Source organism: Thermobia domestica, unplaced genomic scaffold (genome assembly GCF_964235325.1).
Source record: "Thermobia domestica unplaced genomic scaffold, izTheDome1.hap1.1 HAP1_SCAFFOLD_138, whole genome shotgun sequence".
Taxonomy (NCBI): domain Eukaryota; kingdom Metazoa; phylum Arthropoda; class Insecta; order Zygentoma; family Lepismatidae; genus Thermobia; species Thermobia domestica.
The window spans coordinates 211,480-234,621 of NW_027655894.1; the positions used below are offsets into that span (position 1 = coordinate 211,480).

Consider the following 23,142-nt stretch of genomic DNA (forward strand, 5'->3'; position numbering starts at 1 on the left):
TGTTCTCGGATAATTCTTAAGGAGTTTGGTTTCCTAGAAATTAATTTATATGCTATATTCTGACTAGGCGAGAGTTTGGCTCGCTAGATTTTGGGAGACGAGGTTTTGGGCGGCGAGGTTTAGGACACTACGTTTTGGGCGGCGAAGTATTGGCCAGGCGAGGTTTCGGCCCGACGAGATTTTGTCCGTACCCCTTCAAGAACTACTTGATTTATTATCGTTAATTTTAGTCAGGATGTGGAACATCAAAACTTTGGAATTTAGGTCGTTAATGGAGGTGATACATCCAGTTGATCCGAAAATATGGACAATCAAAAATCGGTTACCTACGTATTTCTATGGGTATAATTACACGTATACATATACATATCCTTGCTAGACAAGGGTGACAACCTGCATTACTGTTAATATTAGCGGGTTAGTACACAGAGACATGGACATTATGCAAAAAATGATTTTAAAAAAGTACTGGAAGCTTTTGAAATGTGGGTGTAGAGAATTAGCTGGGTCGAACGGAAAACGAATGAAAGGATGTTGGAAATTGGGAGAGAAAAAAGGAACAATTTTAGATATTATTGAGAGTTGAGACAGTGGCTAAGAAGAAACTTTATCATGAGCGACGTGCTAGAAGGAATGGTGACAGAAAAGAGAGGGAGGGGGCGAAATAGTTTACAATTTTGATGGATGATACTAAAACAAAAAGAATCGTACGTAAAGATGAATAAGTTAGCTGAAGAAATCGAAGTATGAAAGCTTCTCAACTGCAGCAAGTGACCTGCGAATAATGGCAGAGTATCTATAATGATGATAATAATAATGCTCATAATGCAAAATACTAATCTATTTGTAAATTAGAACGCTAAAACGAAACTAAATGACAAACCTAAAGACAGGTTTTCTGTCTTATTTTTAAAAATACATTTCATGTAATTTGAGGTGAAATGTTATATTTAAGACTGGACTTGAAAAAATTTAGCTTGTTCAAGTTTAATTTGTAACATCACCAATTATTGTTTATAATCATTAACTTTCGTTAATTACATCCGTCCTTATTAGCCTAAAAAAGCATGAGCGTAGAATGTTAAACTAGAAATTCGATTTTTTAAAAACATAATCAGTCTTGTGTTACGAAAATAGTTTTACACTTCAGCCAAACTCTGTATTTACATTAATTTCTTAGGCAAGTCATTTTCAACTGAATTTTCTATGACGTGACAGCTTGTTGCTTTTTCTCTTTAGTAAACACCACGGAGATTGGAAGAAGTTGCAGTTCACCTTACATTAATTAAACACGGAGTAGTGGCAGGCAAACAAGAACATCGACAGAATAGTCGATTGTTCGCAGCATTTGCACACTGCCCTCTGTTCTTTCCATCATCGTATTTCTTTCCTACCGTGCTCTGTCTTCATACACCGGCCAGTTCGAGAGTATTACCTTGGAGAACTCCGTGGCTATTTTCCACCTTGAAGATTCTTTATTGGTTAATTTAGTGGCTTCCCCCCACCCCTTGTTGTAGTCGTGGCTTTTCCCTCCAGAAAGCTGGTGTTGCTCAAGGGAACTAAATCAACTACGGAAAATGAGTTATAATATATACACGGTGTTTCAAAACAATACCGGCAACGTTAGGGAGGTGAATCCTGACACCAAGATAATACAAAAAATATAAACCAAAGTGGGTACACAAATGCTTCCTTTCGGAGTTGTAAGCTGCCGAAAGCATGAAAAAATAAACTTCAAAGGTCCATAGCTCTAAAACTATGGGACCTACCGTAGTCAGGTCGAGACTTCACTTTGGAACTAGTATGTGTCATAACCAATTATCCAAGTTTCAGAATCCTGTAGTACTTCCACAACAATTTTTAGAGAGGTAGTTGGTGAGTACTTCACATTATATGCCTGTAGCCAACTGCTTCTATAAAAATTGGTACAGAAGTACCGCAGGATTATAAAACATGTATTTTTTGGATAGCGTACATATTAGTTCCTAAGTGAAGTCTTGACCCGATAGCGGTAGGTTCCATAGTTTTGGAGCTATGGACTTTAAAGTTCATTTTTTCGTGTTTTCGGCAGCCTATAACTCCGAAAGGAAGCATTTGTGCACCCAGGTTCGTTTATACTTTTTGTCTTATCTTGGTGTCAGGATTCACCTTCCAAATGTTGCCGGTGTTGTTTTGAAACACCCAGCATAAAGTAAGCAAATTGTAAATATGTTGTATTGATTTATTCCGCTGGAAAAAATAACTGTAACCTTGGTGTGACAGAATTATGATTGGTTTCACCTTTTACTATTAACATCGTGTTTGGTGATTACTAGAATACAGGGTAGAAGACACAACAGAAATATATCAACAAATGTTTGTCTGTGATAGGCCAAAAGTAGAAAATGTCAACAAATTCTTATTTCTAATTGGCCGAGTTACCCATTATTGAAAGGACACTTTTTGGAAGATTTATTTTGCTCTGTAGTAATTCAGTGGTAGAACACTCACTTCTGGTGCTGGTATCTCGAGTTCGATTACAGCTCATGCCAAGTAGACTTTGTGGTAGACAAACACCATGTGTGTGGGTTTTCTTGGAGATCTCCCGCTTCCTCCTACTTTTATCGCCTTTTTTTTATCATCACTGTCTCCCTTATCCTCGGTACATAAATGTAGAACATTAAACAGCAAACTTATAATAATAATCATAATAATTTGGTTAACAGCTATCCAATAGTTAATTTCCAGTGGTTAATCGAAGTTGAAATACAATATTTATCTTCCTGAATTATTGACCTGAATTATCCAAATTCGATCAACTTGCCAGTGCGAGAGATTTAACAGATATGTACTTCGGCCACAGCTATGAATGGACATGAGCAAATTTAGAGAATTTTCGTGTCAGATCTGGCTCGGAATGTACAGAAATTCTACATCAATTAAAATTTCACAGAATACCAAGAGAAACACACATCATGCATAAAGTAGGAAAAAAAAACTAAATGAAACATTCTTTAAAAATAATAAAAGTCATTATACTGAAAGATTAAATTTAAAAGATCATAAGAAACATAAAAAAAAAAAATATGTAACCACGGAAGAAACACGAACGAACACACGGAAAAGCACATTTTCGTCCATGCTTCACACAAACTAAAAGTCTTTTCCCTATAATGTACTGACCAATTCAATGTAGACAATGTAATGTAGACAATATTCAGACATTTGATTTTTTTAAAAAAAAAAATCGCAGATTTATCCCCATCTTTAAAAGGACTTAAGAATGTGATACAGCCAACAGTAAATATACGGCGTGTGAGCAACAGGAGAGATAACACATTATTACTTTTCTCTCATCTAAAATATAATATCTAAAATATAACCAACAACAAAGTCAAGCTTACAAAGGCATATAGAAGAAATGGGCAACAAGCCCGATACTTCAACTAACAGAAAACCTGCCGAGAATATCTACCTGTTTTTCCGTATCAGTTTGCGTTGGGACTGGTACTCCTCATCTTTCTCTTCTCCGGCTGCTGTGGGCTAGAGACATCATTTTTACTTCTTCGAGTGCTGTGGGCCAGAGCAACCTTTCTAAACCTTTTTCTTCTTCTTTGGGACATACCAAAGTACGTTTCAAACTTTCGTGACACCCCTGCATATGATTTTTTTCCTAGATGCAAAAAGTAAACATATAAAAATACGTATAGAATGACTATGAGATACAAATCTCACAAGCAAATTACGTAAGACTCTTGAATAGAAGCATATTAACATAAAAGAAACTTATGACTCTAAAACAGGCATATGAGAAAAAATATTACTATCAGAAATAAAATAAGATATCAAACTGAAAACTAGTGAAACCTTAGAATTCATTAAGAATCTTGCGATAAACCAATGTATCGCGACACAGCGGTTGAGAAACGCTGGGATAGAGAAATCCTTTCCCTTCTCAGCTGCTGTGGGCTGAGAAGCATTATCCTGGATGCTGTGAGCCAGGACTTACTTTTCTCACTTAACCTCTCTCCGGCTGCTGTGGGCTAGAGAGATTCTTATATCTACTCCGGATGCTGTGGGCTAGAGACCTATTTCATCCCCTGCGTCTGCTATGAGCTACAGCAGGGTTTCTCAACCTGGGGGTTGCGAAAATGCGCGGAAGTGATAAATATAATTAGAATCTAATATTGGAAGACATTTTTAAGTATTATTTTGAATTTTGTTCTGATACACATTTTTACCTTTATGCACACTGTTAAGAACAACAAAAAATAGGTCTACCGAACATTTTCAGCAGGTGCAGAGTTGGTAAAAAAAAAAAAAAAAAAAAAAAAAAACAATTTTAATGAAAAAGGTACGATATGAAACTAATGAGAACTGCATATTGAAATACCAGAAAAATCAAAATGCAACAAAACCTGCATATCGAAATACAATTAAAATTGAAGGCTAATTAGATACCTGAGCATGGTATGATTTCATTAGTACAGCAATGTTCTGTTAAATATTCGTGATACACGTTATGAAATCCTTTAAAATATTCAACAACGTTTTTTTTAACAACTGTCCCAGTCTTTTTAACCTAAATTACAAATTATTTTATTTTTTATCATATAATCCAAAATTAAGGGAGTTATGAAGTTTTAAAATTTTCAAACGTCCTCCATTTAAAAACAGTATGACGGATCGAATTCGATATTTGTAATATGAATGAACTGATCAAATTTGTTTTAATCAATTCGCTTTTAGGAAAGTTAAGAAAGTTACTGTATCCACTATATACAAGAAATGGGTTCTACTATTATAGAAATAGGTGGATATCGTGGAACTCCTCAAAAAAGTATATTGGAAATTCCACACAAACTTATTACAAACCAAAAATTATAAGAGGTCGCTGGCAAGAGGATGTGATAAAATGGGGAGTCGTGATAGAAATTAGGTTGAGCACCACTGGACTAGAGAGATGCTTTTCTTTCTCAGCTGCTGCGGGCAGAGAGTCGTCGCGGCTGCTGTGAGCCAGGACGTCCTTTCGCACTTAATATCGCTCTAGCTTCTGTGGGCTAAAGAGATCCTTAAACCTCAGGCTGCTTTGGGTAGAGAACTATCCCACCCCTCCTGCTGTGACTAGAGAAACTTCCTTCATTAGTTTATTTAATTCGTTTCTCATCATCACCGTCTCCTATAGCCTAGCTGGCATAAGCGTAAGACGTAAAACTTCCAGATTTCATTTCTTTTTTTGTGTGTGTGTCATGCGTATTTGAGTGTCTGTTTCTACGACCAAATGCAACCAGAACATTAAGACAGTGGAGCCGAAATCATTTTTGGAAGGGGATAGTTTATTCGCCTTATATTCGTACTTACCAACCAGAAACTGAAAGTTTCAGACGGGCTGAAGATTGTTGTAAGTGGCTCAGCTACGCTAGCTACCTAATAAGTACACGCCTGCTAGCACCGTGTATCATCAGTTGACAATCTTCTTGGATTATAACGTAACCAACGTGCATGTATCTAGAAAAAGCCATAAATGAACAATGTTTTACCTAGTTGAATGTGCCTCATAAGCGACTGAAAAAATAAACAAACGGAAAAGAAAGTTAATTAAGATGTGAATTCTTGTACTGCCAATTAACTACTTAACTGAATGTCTCATCGTGGTAGCGTGGCCGAGCGGTCTAAGGCGCTGGTTTAAGGCACCAGTCTCTTCGGAGGCGTGGGTTCGAATCCCACCGCTGCCAACTTTTTTTATCCTCCATAAATTTTCTATAGGACTAGAGGAAACAAAGAAAGAATGAAATGAAATCTTTGAGTTTTACGTCCCACGGTTAGACTAAAGGAGACAGTGATTATGAGAAATGAATGAAATTGTGGAATGAAGAAAGTGGGAGAACCCCGAGAAAACCCACGCACACGGCGTTTGTCCACCACAAAGTTCCCTTGGCGGGAGCAGGGTTTCAACCCGGGAATAATACAATAAAATATGTTCATTTCAATTGTGGAGGTAAAACTAGAAATGTGATATTTTGTTGTACGTGTATGTCGATCGAGTTTTGATATATTATGTTCATGTCTGTCTCGATTTTCTATATTCAAAGTTTTACATGTCAAGTCTTAATTATTATCCTATTTGGACATACATGTACTGTGTACACACTATTAGATATAATTCATGCGATATATCATAGAATGTTCATGTTAGACAACTACAAATCATTTACTTTAGAACCAGTTCTGCCTCTCGTAACATTCTATTGTTTTGCTGAATGTGGGAGTTACATAGGTCATTTTTCACAATGTCAAGTTTACGAAGAAACAAGTTAAAATATAGCTAAAATACTACATGTACAATATATTTTATTTCAGTTTTATACATGTATATCACAAATATAGACAGATTTAGAACAAAATTAAATACTGTATAGATACTTTACATTATACTCATTAATTATAACTTATATTTATTTCTAGATTTCTTTTTTTTAATAGTTTCTCCTTTGATTTATTTAATTTTTTTCCATAGCTTAATAAATAACAACATATAGTTGCTTTCACTTCAACTAATAATAATAGGTAATTCTTCTGTTTTTCAAACTATCCTACGCATTAGTATTGGAAGTTTCATACAATGTGTTCTTTAATATTAGATTAACGTTCCACGTCATTCTCCGAGGTTAAGGAACACGGTGATAATGCTAATAAAGGAAATTATAGAATGAAGAAAACGAAATAAAGGAATGAGGAAGTAGAAGAAATCGGAAGAACTTCGAAAAAATGCAACACGAACACAATTTTATCCACCAGAAAAAACACTTGGCGAGAAGTGGGATCAAACATTGTATTCCACGCATTAGAGATAACCGCTATACCATTGAATCCATAGCGGTCATTTTAGAATATATATATATATATATATATATATATATATATATATATATATATATATATATATATATATATATATATATATATATATATCAAGGTAACCAAGAAAGTTCTGTTCTTTCTGTGCAGGTCTGTGTTCAGTTGACTCTCACGCCGTGAGTTCGATGTGAATGGAGATAAGGCGAAGGTCAGATGTTGGTCAGAGTATATCAGACATACTACCTGGTTTTGGCAGTTCAGTTACACCGGGAACTTGCGTATGCAGCGGGGTGGAAGACATGACCGGCCTTTGGTGAGGACATCATGACTACGCAGACAGTGCAGCGGTGGTTTAACAAGTTCAAACACGCTGACGAAACACTCGGAGACGCACCACATGCCGGAAGACCAACACATGTACAAAGTAAATCCGCAATACTCCCCGAACATTGTACCGTCCCCGATTATCACCTGTTTCATTCCTTGGACAATCACCTTAGAGGAGGCCAGTTAAAATCCCTAGTAGAGGTGCAAAATGCACTTGGTACCTTCTTCACTTCACGCCCATCAAGTTCTATCGCGATAGAATCCATGGCCTCCCAGAACTTTGGCAGAAGGTCGTCTATGTTGATGGGGACTATTTTTGATCTTCCAGGTAGTCTTAGGTAACATATCAATATTCGAAGATGGTGGGTGAAAAAGCGACATAACTTTTTTGGTTACCCTTATACGAGGGCCATCCGGAAAGTGGTACCCATTTGCGCCGCATGAAGCGCTGACGACTCGGGGAGCCGCTGGGCACGGTCAGACCACGTCAGTGGCTTGTCTGCCTGCTCTGTGCGAGGTTGCGTGACGCTAGCAGTGCCTGTGTTGTGTCTGTGCTCGTTTATAATGATTAAACGAATTGAGAACCCCGCCAGTTGTGAAGTGAGGGCCGTGATTAAATTTCTTAATGCACGAAACGTTCGAACCTTGTGAAATTCATCGCCAATTAAAGGAAGTGTATGGAGACAATGTGATGGACGAGTCGTCTGTTCGGCGCTGGTTCGTTTTCGCAACTTCAACCTGGGGAGGGGGAGTACACACGACGAGGAGCGTTCAAGGAGACCATCTGTCATTACAGACGAACTACTGAGGTCAATAGACGAATGTGTGAGGAACGATCGGCGCGTCACAACTCTGTGAACATTTTCCTAATGTGTCACGAACAATTGTTCATGAAATTGTCAAAGACCATCTGCATTATTCAAAAATCTGTGCAAGGTGGGTCCCTCGCATGCTCACAGATGAGCACAAAACCAAGCGTATGGCTGCAGCACTGACGTTTCTGGAACGTTATTCCGATTAAGAAGACTCTTTCCTGAATAGCATCATTACAGGGGACGAAACATGGGTTTGTTATGCATCACCTGAGAGTAAACGACAGTCCGTGGAGTGGCATTACGATCATTCACCAACCAAACCAAAAAAATTCAAGAGTTCCGTCCACCAGGAAACTCATGGCAACCATATTCTGGGATCCACGAGGTGTACTGCTCATTGATTTTATGGCCCGTGGAGACACAATTAATGCTAATGCGTATTGTGAAACATTAAAGAAATTACGGTGGCAATACAAAATCGACGGCGAGGTCTGTTGTCTACAGGCGTCATTCTCCTTCATGACAATGCCAGGCCCCATGCAGCTGCGAAAACACAACAACTTCTGCAGCAATTCAAGTGGGAAACCTTCGACCATCCACCGTATAGCCCGGACTTCACCCCTTCGGATTTTCATTTTTTACGAAGCTTAAAGACTTTCTGGCGGGAAAAAGATTTGACAGCGATAAAGAACTTAAACGAGGCGTGACTACGTATCTCAATACGCTGGCGGCGGAGGACTATGACGCTGGAATACAAAAACTCGTCACACGGTATGACAAATGCCTCAATTTGCTTAGTGATTATGTGGAGAAATAGTGTAAAGTATGCTTTTTACAATAAAAATGTGCATATTTGTTAATATGTACTATTGTGTCTTTATTGCACAAAAAGGTACCACTTACCGGATGGCCCTCGTATATTCAATCGTTAGCCGGTCTATCTGAAAACATGTAATCGTGGATCATCCGAAAAAGGACACTATTCTACACGCAAATGCTTTCGAATTATTTTAATTTACAGTAGGAAGCCATACATACACGTTATGACTTAATAAGGTGTAGTTTTCTGTAGTTACAAGTTTGTTGGTTTAGATTTTTTTTCTACATTTGCACCATAGATAACTATTTTCGGTTTTTCATGTTGTTAAAACACCTTATTTATTTTTGTAATAGAATTTCCTTAACAACATTTTATCACAAAGTCTTTTTAAAAGAAAGTTTCTTTTAATGCAGTAATTTATCGTTGCAAAAAAAGAAAAAAGAAAAAAAGATAAAGAAAAGAAAATTTAAAACTACGGACAATGTACAAACATAATAATCAGCCGGAGGATAATGGATAATGTACTCTATATTTGGTGTTGTAAGAATACTACCGAGTATTCAACCCAAGCTCTAGTTTCTTTATTGAGGTCGGTGAAGTAGAAAGTAGCCAAAATGTAGTAACATTTTCGATTTCAAAGCAGTTTTACACAAAGTAAAAACGGTAATAGATAGCTAGAGAGAAGCGGTTTTCTGCAATTAATTAAGCGACCCAAATTATATTCCATCTCTGCTTTAATATCTCTATTTAAACCAGGATTGGGAGAAAATCAAGCACCTTTGCTTTTAACGTTGATCACTATAAAATAAAAGCGATATTAGATAGCAAGAAAACAGTTTCTGCAACCAATTAAGCGTCCCAAGAATGTATTGTATCTCCACTCTAATCTTTCTACCAAAACCGGAAACAGGGTGGTAGCCAGCCCAAAAATGTAGGGAAGGGGCTGAAGTTAGGGGGGCCCCATCCAACCACATTATAGTTCATTTGCAAGCCTACCGTGAAAAGTTTAGAGGGGGTCCGAAAAAATTTAGGGGGCAGCCTCCCTAGACCCCCTGGATACGGGCCTGACCGGAAGTGGTAGGAACTTACAATCACTTCCGATTTCAATACTGAGAAAATATCATGCCAAGTAAACCGAAACACTTCACGTGGTGAACACATGGTACTGCTACTTGTTCATACATAAATTTGGTGTGCAAAGAATAGGATCAATCTCTGTTTCAATCTTTCAATTGCAAGCGAAAGTTGAAAAAATATATCGATTCCGATTTAATAAATTTGGTCATACCGTAAAAACGGATAGGGGTAACAAGAAGTTATCTTCTTGATTGATTAATTGATTTATTGTTCCAAGAGTAGTTTTCATCTTCCTGTCCATCTAGGATCATACAGTATCCATCTAGTGAGATTGGAATTGATAAACCAATCACTTGTTCAGAATATTGGACTACTATAGTTTGGAAATCTAACGTGTTTTACAATGTGAAATGAAACGCACTCCTTTCTTTCTACAGTCATTGAGTAATAAAAAAACAGTATCGATTTCTGAATATGAAAGCCTGAAAGCCTCGGCCATACCTGGTATGGCCGAGTAATCTAATGTATTAGGCCGATGATTGCTACACTTGTCTGTATGGAGCACTAGAGCATGGGGTATATGGCTTATCGTTTTACCACACCTAAGGCATCACAACCATAATCTGAGGTAGACATGCCTTGGATTTTGGTCCCGTTTTCAATTTACAAGGATTCGTTTCATCAGACTCCCCTGGTTTATGGTCATGCCGTCAGATTCGCTTCCTTGTGGTGTAGTGAAACCCCCCTCCTCGGTACTAGTGTTGCCCAAGACACGAGAAGTACCTTTTTAAATTCGAGACAAGAGGAGAAATTTCACGAGTCACGTTGACAACATTAGTTCACCCAAATTTTAGCTCTCAATCACTGATTTTAGTCTTACATGATTCATAGTATAACACTTATAAATTGGTAAAGTGACTGTACGAACATATTGAAGAGCATTCATTAACGTTGAAAGATACGCACAAGTCATTACACAATATATTCCAGAAATAAATATAGTTTAAATGTTGTTATATCAATTCTTTTCCCGTGAAGCAGAAGAATTAATGGAACTAATAAAAGAATAAGGTATTTCTATCAGTTGAGTATCGATGACTAATAAAAAGAATAGATTATTCCTATGAGTGGAGTGTTGATGACTAACAAAAAGAATAGATTATTCCTATCAGTTGAGTACTGATGACTAAAAAAAAAAGAATAGATTTTTTCCTATCAGTTGAGTATTGATTGGCGCCTAAACAATAGAACCGTTTTTTTTGTTTTAAAAAAATCCTGGACCGTTGGATATCACATATTGATTATTTGAGTTTTCGAATGACCCTCGTATATATAAAAATTACAATTCATATAATCATATATCATATTTACTTTTATATCAATATTATTTTCATATTTTAACTGAATTCTCTTAATTAATTTCATTTCAAATATTTATACATTTCAACGTCGATAACAAGAGGTACATTTAAATAGCTTCATAAAAGTTGTTTAATTTTAGGTCCTATCGGGCAAAACTAAGAAGATTGTGAAGACGATATCATTATGACATTTACATAATTGCTCTTTTAAACAAGAAAGGATCAAATATATTATATATATAAATTCAAAAGTATAAATTACAAATTAAATTTCGATAATGTTTAGATCATTAGATAATGAATTTAACATTTATATCTGTATAGAATTTAAATAAAGTACGAATAACAAACGAAATTATAATGATATTTCCAGTGAAAATAAACAAAAATCAATTGATTATAGCTTTGTCGGACGCCGTAAATTTAGTTTAAGTTACATGACCAACGAATTCGTTTAGGTTGCATTGAAAGTCATAAACCGGAATACAGTCTTGCGCGTTACTTACTTCTATAGTTCTTTGTTTCCTATTTTGAGAATTTGTGCCACCTATGGAATTTCTACAAAATCCAATTTGAGGAAAATTAGATCTAATGAGTACATGCTTCTTAAGTGTAGTACGATTACTATTACTGTTGCTACAAAGATTAGATTCGGTTACATTACCGGTACACGTGAATTTAACATTACCTTTTACATTGGAATCACACTTTAATCTCAGATAGATACTTCAAACTTGGTTTCGATTAAGGTTAGTTTGGTTCAGGTTAGTACTGTATTGCACCATTGATGGATTTTCAAAATTTTGCAGTGTCATATCTAGATGATTGAAATCAATACATTGCATCACGTTCTGTAAAACCATTCACTCATATCATTTTGGCCTTTTCGTTGAGTGAACATTTCAACAGCTCCAACTCAATCGACCAATCACTACAAGCATTAGTGGGAACACGTGTTCTCTTTCTGAGTTTCACGAATAGTGGGATCAATTTTCTTCTTGCTACATAAACCAATGTCGTGTACATATCATTAAACGATTCTATTACAATTTCTTTATCTCCAGAATTAATATCATGTTGAATATACCGTGAATACAAGCAACCAATAGCATCCACTAGACGAAGATGACCATAACTTTTCGCATATTGATGCATACTAAAATCTTCGTTACACGCAACATCAGTAAGACGATCAAAAACATTCGAATGAAGAGAGAAGTCGGGATAATGTAATCCAACCAATACCGCAGTATGTTTTTGCGAACATTCAGCAAATTTCATCCACACATTTAAATCAATGATGTCATATTTCTTCGTCGATGCAAATTTTAGGATCTATATTCTCTATAGTTTCTGTGGAAGGTTCAGGTTCACTTATTGGGGTAGTGTGATCATTAACTATAGTTTCTACTATTTCAAGGGAATTTTGCACTTTAGTGAATCTACATATAATCTGTTCCATTTTAAGGTAACTTTGTTCAATTCGTTGATTTGTTTGGTTAATCTGTTCTCATAAATGTTGACTGTTAGTGTCGTTGTTTCATTTGTTCCATTTGTTGATTCATTTGTTCACCATAATCTTGCCTCAGTTGTCCAATCTGCTGATTCATTTGTCCCATTTGTTGATTCATTTGCTCACCAAAATCTTGGCTCAGTTGTCCAATCTGCTGTTTAATTAGATCAGCTAGGTCAAGAGAGTTCATCTCCATATTACCATTTGAATCAGTTGCATTTTCAGTACCAGGAAGATTCATTCTGATATTTCTGAAATTTTTTCTTTCACTTCTTAATAACGTATATACTATTCCGTTTTAATAGTTTCAGCAAAATCACTACGTAACCTCAAAATCAATCTGCAATCCTGGAATTAATTATCTAGGAGATTGTTTACTTAACTTCACACAAATCTCCTAAAATCCTGAGGCGAAACCACCAAATTTATAAGATCCCTAACATAGGCTATAATCCTTGGCGGAAACCACCAAATTTATAGAACGTAATCCTGGAGCGGACGACGCCTATTTACAACGTAAGATCCACAGTTCATATATTTATATAAACAAGGTTACTGATGTTATCAAAATTCGTATAAACACTGTATTATGACATCACCCTTTTTACTATAATAGTACGTAACAAATTAAACTTGTACACACCTTAAAAACTATACATGTAATTTTCAAGAGATGAATCCTTTGTTATGTATTATTTATTTTTTCGTTACTATGACAACTCAACTCGCATCGTCAAATCACTATCATAATAAAATATCATCGCATAACAACAGAAAAGAAATTACTTCTATTTCTTTTTTCATATTCTTCTTCCTTTCTTGAACAGCTTGTGCAAGTTTTAAAAGTACATTTTGCCCATAAATACAAATAAAGATATAATAAAGATGTTAAAATACAAGTATCGTTGTATGATGACTAACAAAAAGAATAGATTATTCCTATCAGTGAAGTATTGATGACTAACAAAAAGTAGATTATTCCTATCAGTTGAATATTGATGACTAATAAAAGAGTAAGTTATTCCTATCAGTTGAGTATTGATGACTAACAAAAACAGTAGATTATTCCTATCAGTTGAGTATTGATGACCAACAAAAAGTAGATTATTCCCATCAGTTGAGTATTGATAACTAATAAAAAAGTAGATTATTTCTATCAGTGGAGTATTGATGACTAATAAAAAGAGTAGATTATTCCTATCAGTTGAGTATCGATGAGCAATAAATGCAGTATTTTTTTTAAAATACTGCACTGATAACATTACTAACATGTTTTGAAGAGAAACCAGAACATTTGGAATTTTGAACAGTGTTTCAGAAGAGCACATAATGTAATTATGGGTCGTCTTAGAGCCCTAGACATATATTAATCAATAAGTAACATCGAGTTGAACAAACTTACACACTTGAGGATAAGTTCTCATGCGTGTTTTTTCGAGAAAATGGAGAAAAATGTATTTTATCGCACTAAAGAGAAGTATATCGTTCATAACCAATAACAGACCAATTGATAGTTTTTATTCTGGAGAATAGATTGTGTCTTTGTCTATTAACTGTATACATGCATGTAAAAGAAAATACACTGTCAAGAAACACATTGTTTCTTCTAATAAGTGATACACATACTTCGAAGAGTGACACACACATAGTCGCCAGAGCGGCGCACATACTGTTAATTGTGATGCGCTAACAAAATATGTACAAAATAAATAGATCATAAGCACAGTCATGGGCATTGTCATAAAAATGGATATGGTTGGATTTCTCATAAGAATTGGATTCTTCATCAGAGTTGGTGTGGGGGCACGGTTCGTCGGTGTTAGAGCGTTGACCTCTGGTGCGAGGGGGTTCTTAGTTCGATCCCAGCTCGCGCCAAAAGGGCTTTGTGGTGTACAAACACAGTGTTTGTGGGTTTCCTCGGGATTTTTCCGTTTCCTCGCACTTTATTCATCCCACTACTGCATTCACTTCTCATCATCACAATCTCCTTTAGCCTAGCCGGCATAACCGTGGGACGTAAAATTGAAAGATTTCATTTCATTTCATTTTTGACTTGGTTTCTTTTGGTTTGTCTACATTAAACCGCAGCTTGTCTTTGTGGTTCCCGAAGAAAACAAAATAAGGCTTTAACACTAGATATACAAAAACAACCAGAATAACAGACAATCATTCTCAAGGTCATTTCTCAAGAAAATAATACAAGACAAATTCTATTTAATTACAAGATGAGTTTGTTGTACTGTAGAACGATAAGAATTTGTACCTTTTTATTACGCGATACATGTAGTCTTTATTTCCATAAGCCATTAAGACACATCACAAGCGAATCTACTTTATGACAATAAACGAGAAAAAATTCCATTAAGACGGAGTTGGAAAATTGTTCTGGTTGATTTTGCAGAACACATGTTGCAAGAGATCATCAAACAGAACAAGAAAACGGAGATAATGGACGTCAGCTGAGCTGGTTCCACCCATGCATCCAATGTCTCTGTGGGTGTTTTGTGTGGGCTAGTGCAAGGCAAAACATTAGTGCACGTTTTAGAACAGACGCCTGAATTTTGATGGTCATCAAGGGTACTTGTCTCTCAGATCTTCGTGCGAGATTTCAGCAACGCCCATGAAAAAATGTGTGGATTTAAAGACGTGAACGGAACAAATGGTTCTGTTTCGACACATTATTTACAAACAGAATGAGCTAAGACAATATGTTTCACATTTTTTTGCCAAAACGATTTAGATCTCTAAGCGCAAACTTCTCTGCCCCAATCTGTTTCGAGCTCGATGTATTGCTAAGAATCCGGGGTCGCGGTTGCTCAATGGTAGAGCGCTCACCTCTAGTGCATGAAGTACGTGGTTCGATCCTTTCTCGCCCCATGAGCGTTTTGTGGTAGACAAAAACCGGGTGCGTGCGTTTTCTCTAGGTTCTCCTGTTTCCTTCAAGTTTAATCATTTCATCATTCATTCATTATCATATTGTCACGGTCTTCCTCATAGTCTCGCTGCATAAGCGTGGAACTTAAGACTAGAACTTTCATTTCATTTCATGAACACAAGTCCATATGAGAGTACTCCCTATACGTGGATAGCGAGTCAGGGCCCGAGTCCAAGCGAGCGCAAGCTAGACTAACAGTAAGCCTCATTGAAGATCGCGAACCCAACGACTTTTGAGAGGGAGATCAAGCTATTACAAGCCTAATTAAAGAAACCAAACCCAAGCTGGGTCGTCTAGGAATAGAAGCTAGCATAAGCCTTATTGATATTACTGGGAATGAGTTTCCTTAAATAGTGAGTGTGAGTTTCATTGAGATGAGTGAGTGTAAACCCCACTGAGGATACTGAAGCTGACAAGGAAAGGTCCCACAAGTTTTCGCTTAAATCTGACTGTTACATAGCACTTCTGATAGAGCAAAATGAGAAACCAAAATGAGCAAAATTTAAGGTGATATGAACCAGAAGGATAGGACGTACAGGACTCCAACATTTGGATATTCAAAGATTTATATCACGGAAATATATACGCTTTAAGTAAATACCTTGAAAACCGTTAAAGTAATCAAAACAAAAGGCGCACAATATAATGAGAACAAAGTACATTATCGAAAACCACAAATCGAAAAACACGGGTCTCTTTTCTCGCGTGTAACATTTTGTTTTCGCGAGTTATCAGCTGATTCACCGGGGCTACGGAAGTTAACACAGAAACCTCACTATTTTCTAATGTATTCCTTTATTACCCATTGTAGCAACGTGTCAGACTTCTCCATTGTACACTTTTAGCACACGTAGCTCCAACAGTATGTAACACTGTACCACTGCACCTCACTGTTATGTTTAGAGATAATAGTGCATTTTAGAACTCCTCGGTGGCTAAGCCGTTAGCGTACGCGCTTTTGGCGTCGGAGGCCCGGGTTCGATTCCCGGCTGGAACTCATGTGGTTCGGATCCCACGTTAATCAGTAGGTTCCATCTCATATAGCCTCACTGATAAATTGGGTGTTAAACTCAAAATCAACTAAACTCAATAGTAAATTTTAAATCTGTGGACATTTGTATATGGTGCTATTTCAAACAAAATATTTTTATGCTGAGTTGGCAACACTGCCTCATCTATGACAACACTTTGTGGTTTTCGATACGGCATTTTGTTTTCACTATATTGTACAATTTTTTTGATTGCTTTAATGGTTTTCAACATATTTATTTTAAACTTTCATAATTCCATGATATAATATTTTGGATATTCAAATGTTAAAGTCCTGTAGGTCATATCCTTCTGGTCCATAGCACTTTAAATTTGCTCATTTTTAGTGTATCAATCAGTTGCTGATGTCCTTGAATTATAGTATGTCTAACGTGCATGTACTTAGAAAGTTACAAACTAACAATTCACCCAGTTGAGTGTTTATCATAAGTGACCGAAAGAATAAGCAAGCGGAAAAGAAAGTATATTAATGATATGTGAATTCTTGTAACGCCAATTAAGTACGTAACTGAATTGTCTGCATTCTTGTACATCGTGGTAGCGTGGCCGAGCGGTCTAAGGCGCTGGTTTAAGGCACCAGTCTCTTCGGAGGCGTGGGTTCGAATCCCACCGCTGCCAAGTTTTTATTATCTTCTATTAATATTTTCCTAAGGATTACAGGTAACAAAGTAAGTTGCTAATTAGATTTAAAAATTTGCTTCTTTTCATATATGATTGCCAACTCTGAAATATAAAACTACAGGATCGTCATTCCCTCATAGTCCTCAACTAAATAAATAAAGAAAATAATTGTATTTTAAATCTTGAAATTTAAGAGTTGAGCCTGCCAGGCAAGTTGACTACTTTGGTTTGAGAATCATATGCTTTTTAATAACTTGTTTTCTAAAATACTAATAAAAAACGTGAAACTATCATGTAGGTGGACAATCTTGCCCTCCCCCCCCCCTTTCTGGCAAAATTTGAAATGACGCTCTTTGTATAAATATTCATGGATTTACGAGTAGTACATCTGGAAAACCATTGATGATTATCACTAATAGCTTTGTTAGCTTTCAAATACTGTAGGAGCGGCAGTCATGCTGTATTTGACATGCATAAGTTATTTTTTAACTCCACATGTTTTACTTGGTTTAATTTCATAGAAAAAATTTAATGGTTTACCGTAACTCATAGTACTTAAAAGCTAATCATAAACATACAAATACACAAGGACGAAGATGTTGGAAGATATGTCCCTCTTCCCCCGAAATATGAGAAAGACGTTCAAAATATTGGAGTACATTATGAGGAAAACCATACTCTTAGAAAACGAGATCTTCTCGAAAGGAAATCCAAGAATCGCTTCGGAAATTATTGAATGGGATATATTCCACCTGCCACCTATAACGACACTCGTTCCTTTCACCACTGGAGCTCAACGGCGCCGATTCCTCTCTAAATTTGGGGGGGGGGAGCATTCAGATGCAGAAGGTATATAGGGTCTATATGAGGATTTTAAGACAAATTGCATTCAAATTGCAATTATGCTAAATATTGTATATTCATAAATACAATAGGAGCCTAAATGAGCTTGCTGAAGCTTACCAATGCCAGCTTTGTATATGGTCTTTTTCCTCTCTGGGTGGTTTGTTGAGAATGGAAGCACGAAATGGGGACATTACAAAACATCAAATTGGAAATTATTCTTCTCTGCTTTAGATGTCAGTGTTAAATGCACGTAAAATGTTACTTTAGAGTTAAATTAGGTAGTGCTATTATAGTTAAATAAATAATATTTACTACTAAAGAAAAGTAAGATTAACAAAATGGCCTATGTTTAGCAGAAGGGGTCCAGCTCTTTTCTCTAAAAAATGTTACAATTTTGGTACTTTCTGTTCACATTCGTTAGTTTCGGGTATGTTGGGTTAGTTTAGGTTAGTTTAGTTTATGTTATATTAGTGTAGGGGACCCTCATAATTTTCAAAAAAAAAATGATAGAATTTCGTTTATTTCTACTAATATTAGGTTAGTTCAGGTTAGTTCAGGTTAGTTTATGTTAGGCTAGGTTAGATTTGGTTACGTTATGTTACGTCTAAGTACTTACATCATTAATTTCTCCTGTAAATTTTCTGTTTTTACGTGCTTCTGGACCCCTTGTACTAAACATATTCCAACAAAATTTCTACCTTGTATGATTACCGAAACCGCTATCATCATCATAGGTAATTCTGCCATTATTGGCAGGTCACTTGCCGCAGCTCAGAAGCTTCCATACTACATAGTCTTTCACTAGCCTCATCGTTCCACGTGCGAGTTTTCTATTTTGATATCGTCCATCAATTGTAGCCTTCTTCGGCCTCTCCCTCTCTTTTCTGCCACCATACTCTCTAGCACGTCCTACTGATACAGTTTCTTCTTAGCCAATAACCCAACTAGCTACTCCTCTTCTTCTTCTTCTTCTTAATAATATCTAAAATTGTTCTTTTCTCCCATTTCTAGCACCTGTTCGATCCAGATAATTCTCCCCGTTCTTCTCCAAACCCACATTTCGAAAGCTTTCAGTTGTTTGTCATAATTTTTGCGTAATGTCCATCTTTCTGACCCATACAGTACAATACTCCGCTCGAAGCATTTTATGAATCTTTTTCTCAATTCTTTATTCAATTTCCCACAAAATAGACTTTCTTCCTCCTAAAGGCTTCCATCGCTATTCTTATCCATGCTTTTTGTTTCACCTTCACACTTCATATCATCACTAATAATACTACCCAGGTATCGGTTTTATTTTCTCTCCTCCTACTTTTATTTTGACACCAACCGAAACAGTAAAGATTTAAAAAATATTATTTAAAATTATGTAAACTGTGTTAGTGCGTTTTAAAAATTCTCTTGTCGTTCATTTTAATGGAAATAAAGGGAATAAACAAAACGAGAAAATATTAGTAGAAAACTTTAATACAAAATATTTCAAACTAAAGATGATCTCAGGTTATGCCCAGGGAAATCCCAGTTGAAGCTGTGAAATTCGCGCCCGAAGCAAATATACAATTGTGCTCAACAATGGTTATCTTATCAGTATTTTTGCAGTACTATTTTTAGCTCATGTGTATTGAAATTTCTCCAGGAGAAATCGCCTGAAACCATCATTCGATCACTGTTTTCAACAATAGATTCCGTTTTTAGCTTCGCAGAACGTTAAAAGAGAAGAAAATCCTGAAATTGAAAAAGAAATGAATTTAACGTATCAATTGATTTACACGTTTCATGGGTTCTACTAATCTCTAAAAGAAGAGTACAGTAATTTATTGGATGGTAATAATAATAATAATAATAATAATAATAATAATAATAATAATAATAATAATAATAATAATAATAATAATAATAATAATAATAATAATAATTCTCGAAAACGATTTTGTTTATATTTCAAAGATCAATAATATATTAACAACCATATAACCTGTTATAAATAATTTATCAAGAAAAACCCAGAAGGTTTAGTTTACTTTAGACATGAGAGCCCTCATTCTACGAGTATATCGGTCTTCTATGAATTTGAGATTGCAACGCAAGAAAATAAAAACAAAAAGAACAGCAACAAGCAATTATAGCCTCATGGCGATTATGACTAATTTTGCTTTGCGTTGATGCAAATCCCTATGGAATGAAGTCCGAGTTCTTTTCGGACGATTTTTTTTTTCGAAAACAACTCGGGTGGTTTCATTCATATTACAAAAATATACGTTTCATCAACAGCTCGACAATATTACGTACATCATATTTAAAAAAAGGAAAATCCGCAAGGGGTCGTTATTTTCCGACATTATTTTCTTTTACCGGACAATTTTCTCAAAAACTACTCAATTTTGACAATTTTTCTATATTTCATAGTAAATATTCCATTAACAACTCTACGGTATGTAAAAAGAAATTTTTTTAATGAAAAAATCCACAAGGGGCAGTTAACTCTTGATGAGAGTAATTTCGGAAAGTTTTCTCAAAAGTCGTTTAATGTTATTTTGGCAGCGGGCTAGCTATTGTTTGTCCGTTCAGACATACATCATAACACCGCTCGGCTAGTATTGAACCGTGGCTCTCTGGTCCGCATGTAGAAGCTGTTTCTAGGGGTGTGACTGGTCCGAGTGGACTGCTAATAATTTTGATGTTCTTTCATCCTCTACACATGTAGGATCAGTCCTTCGTCTCTTGTTTGGTGTTACAATTGTCTAAAAATCCAACAGTATATTAGTTCAAATTTAACAATAATATCAGAAAAATATGGGACATTAATCCGACTGACATTTGATGTGGGATGCTGGTATCGAACCTTGATTACCAATGAGTACGAGGTGCATTCAAAGAGCAAGTTTCTCTAAGTTGATAAACATAAAGAAGACAGTGACCTACAGGTGGTCCAAAAGTAGGTATACACCTCTGCATTGAACAGGTATAATATTCTATCTTATTTGTTTATTTGCTTCGGCTGTTTCAGGCTTAAGGTATAAGTAAAATGACATTAAGAACAAATAATAAAGAAATTTCAATAAGAAATGATATGAAATACAGTAAGCAGATCAGTACCGGATTGTATACTTACTTTTGGGCTATCCTATATTGTCATAGATACAATACAGGTGACACTGCTTTTCAATAAATTCAGACCACGATTTCAGACACTTGTCTTCAGTGCTTCTTCCAGACAAGGGCGCCCATATTGTGGTTTCCAAGAGAGGGGGGGGGGCAAATATAAGCGACATTTCAAATATCTCAAATTTTTCTGTAACTATTCTAAAATATCTATTGAGTTTTCGCTGCTGAATCTTACGAATTGTTTGGCTTTGAGAATCACCCAGCCTTTGACAGAATTTGATGCAGTATGACTCAATTCGTTCAGTCATCTTGCGAGAAACACTAAATCCGACGAACACTACCAACGGCACCTCACTTCGCGACCACCAGCTCACGACTGGCACACGCGAACGCGGTGAAAAAATTCAAGCATGCGCATTAAGGTTCCTCCTTCCACCGTGCACGGTGGCGCCGCCTGAGAATCACTACTTTGCGTGGAAAAAATTAAGGTCGGATACTTTTTAGACAGGCCTCGTATGTGGCAATAAATGCTTCAAGGTCATTATGTCTTCTTCGTGTTTACTAACTTTTTGGATGTTCTTCCTATATGAATAAGCAAAAACCTAATGATTCATTATTTTTCATAAAGTAATAAGGATAGACTATTATCCAGTATCCTTCTTGACTTCAGAGTCACTGTTTAAAAATAGTTATTATTCTTATTTGGATGTGAACCAAAGTAGTTTTTCATTCGCGTACAATTGGAACCTAATATATTGTGTACTTAACACATAGCCTTTATTAATAACTGTCCCGGATCTTAAGACAAGATAGTAATCAGTTGCGTGGGCAATGAATTGAATACATTAATTTTAAAAGTGTTATTCCGTTCACCTTGTCTCCCACGCTCTAGTACTAAAAATATTGTGCGAAAAAAACTGAAACTAGTGGTAATGAATATTTTGAACAGAGGTTAAAAGGAATAAAAAAAAAATATTTGCAGAATTCTTACTGGATTTTAAGTACCTCTTTTAAAATATATTGGAAACTAATAATAATAATAATAATAATAATAATAATAATAATAATAATAATAATAATAATAATAATAATAATAATAATAATAATAATAATATATTTAGGTATAAATTCAAAATTGAGCGTGTTTCGTAATCTAAATACCCTTGAATGATGCAGTGCTGATAGTTAAATATGAGAAAATTTACATTTTAAGATAAAAAAGAGAGCCATATGATGGTGATATAAATACCTTTTCACCTAGTCTGTTATAGCACTATTAATTAAAATGTACAGCATTTAATTCAAGAACCCTGAGCAAGAAGTACGACAGGACAATGAGCCAAATTAACATATTAGCAATCTATTTATAAATAGAAATTTTCTGTCATAATTAGTATCGTACAACTGGAATGAGATCATTACTGGATGGTGTGTGGATTCTGACATGATGGCATTGTAACTTCGTATGTGTTTAAGTGTATTTAACACTTATATTAGTTTAATTGTTGTTCATTGATAAATTATAAGTTTATTTGTATTATAAGTTGTTTGTGAAATATTTTAGGAACAATCAGACCAATTACTCTGATTGTTATGTAAAAATGGTGACACATACCTTACATAATAGGGTGACACATACCTTATAAGCCTATATGAATAGTATTTACAACACATGTAAATGCTGCTATTAGCGTATTATTATTTAAAATATTAGCAATATAAACACGTTTGGATAACGTATCCCTCTTGACGAAATTTTGTGTACACCACTGGAACAGATAGTACTTAGATTTATAATATATTTTATTAGTAAATTTTAATATGCACATGACACG

The 23,142-nt window shown here is 35.6% G+C and overlaps 2 non-coding genes across 2 annotated transcripts; both read left to right on the plus strand.

The window, feature by feature from the left end:
• Positions 1 to 5,632: 5,632 nt before the first annotated feature.
• TRNAL-AAG (transfer RNA leucine (anticodon AAG)) lies at positions 5,633 to 5,714 on the plus strand. Its single transcript has one exon. It is a non-coding gene; the product is annotated as a tRNA-Leu (tRNA).
• Positions 5,715 to 17,271: 11,557 nt separating this feature from the next.
• On the plus strand, positions 17,272 to 17,353 carry TRNAL-AAG (transfer RNA leucine (anticodon AAG)). The gene has a single exon. It is a non-coding gene; the product is annotated as a tRNA-Leu (tRNA).
• The last annotated feature ends 5,789 nt before the right edge of the window (positions 17,354 to 23,142 follow it).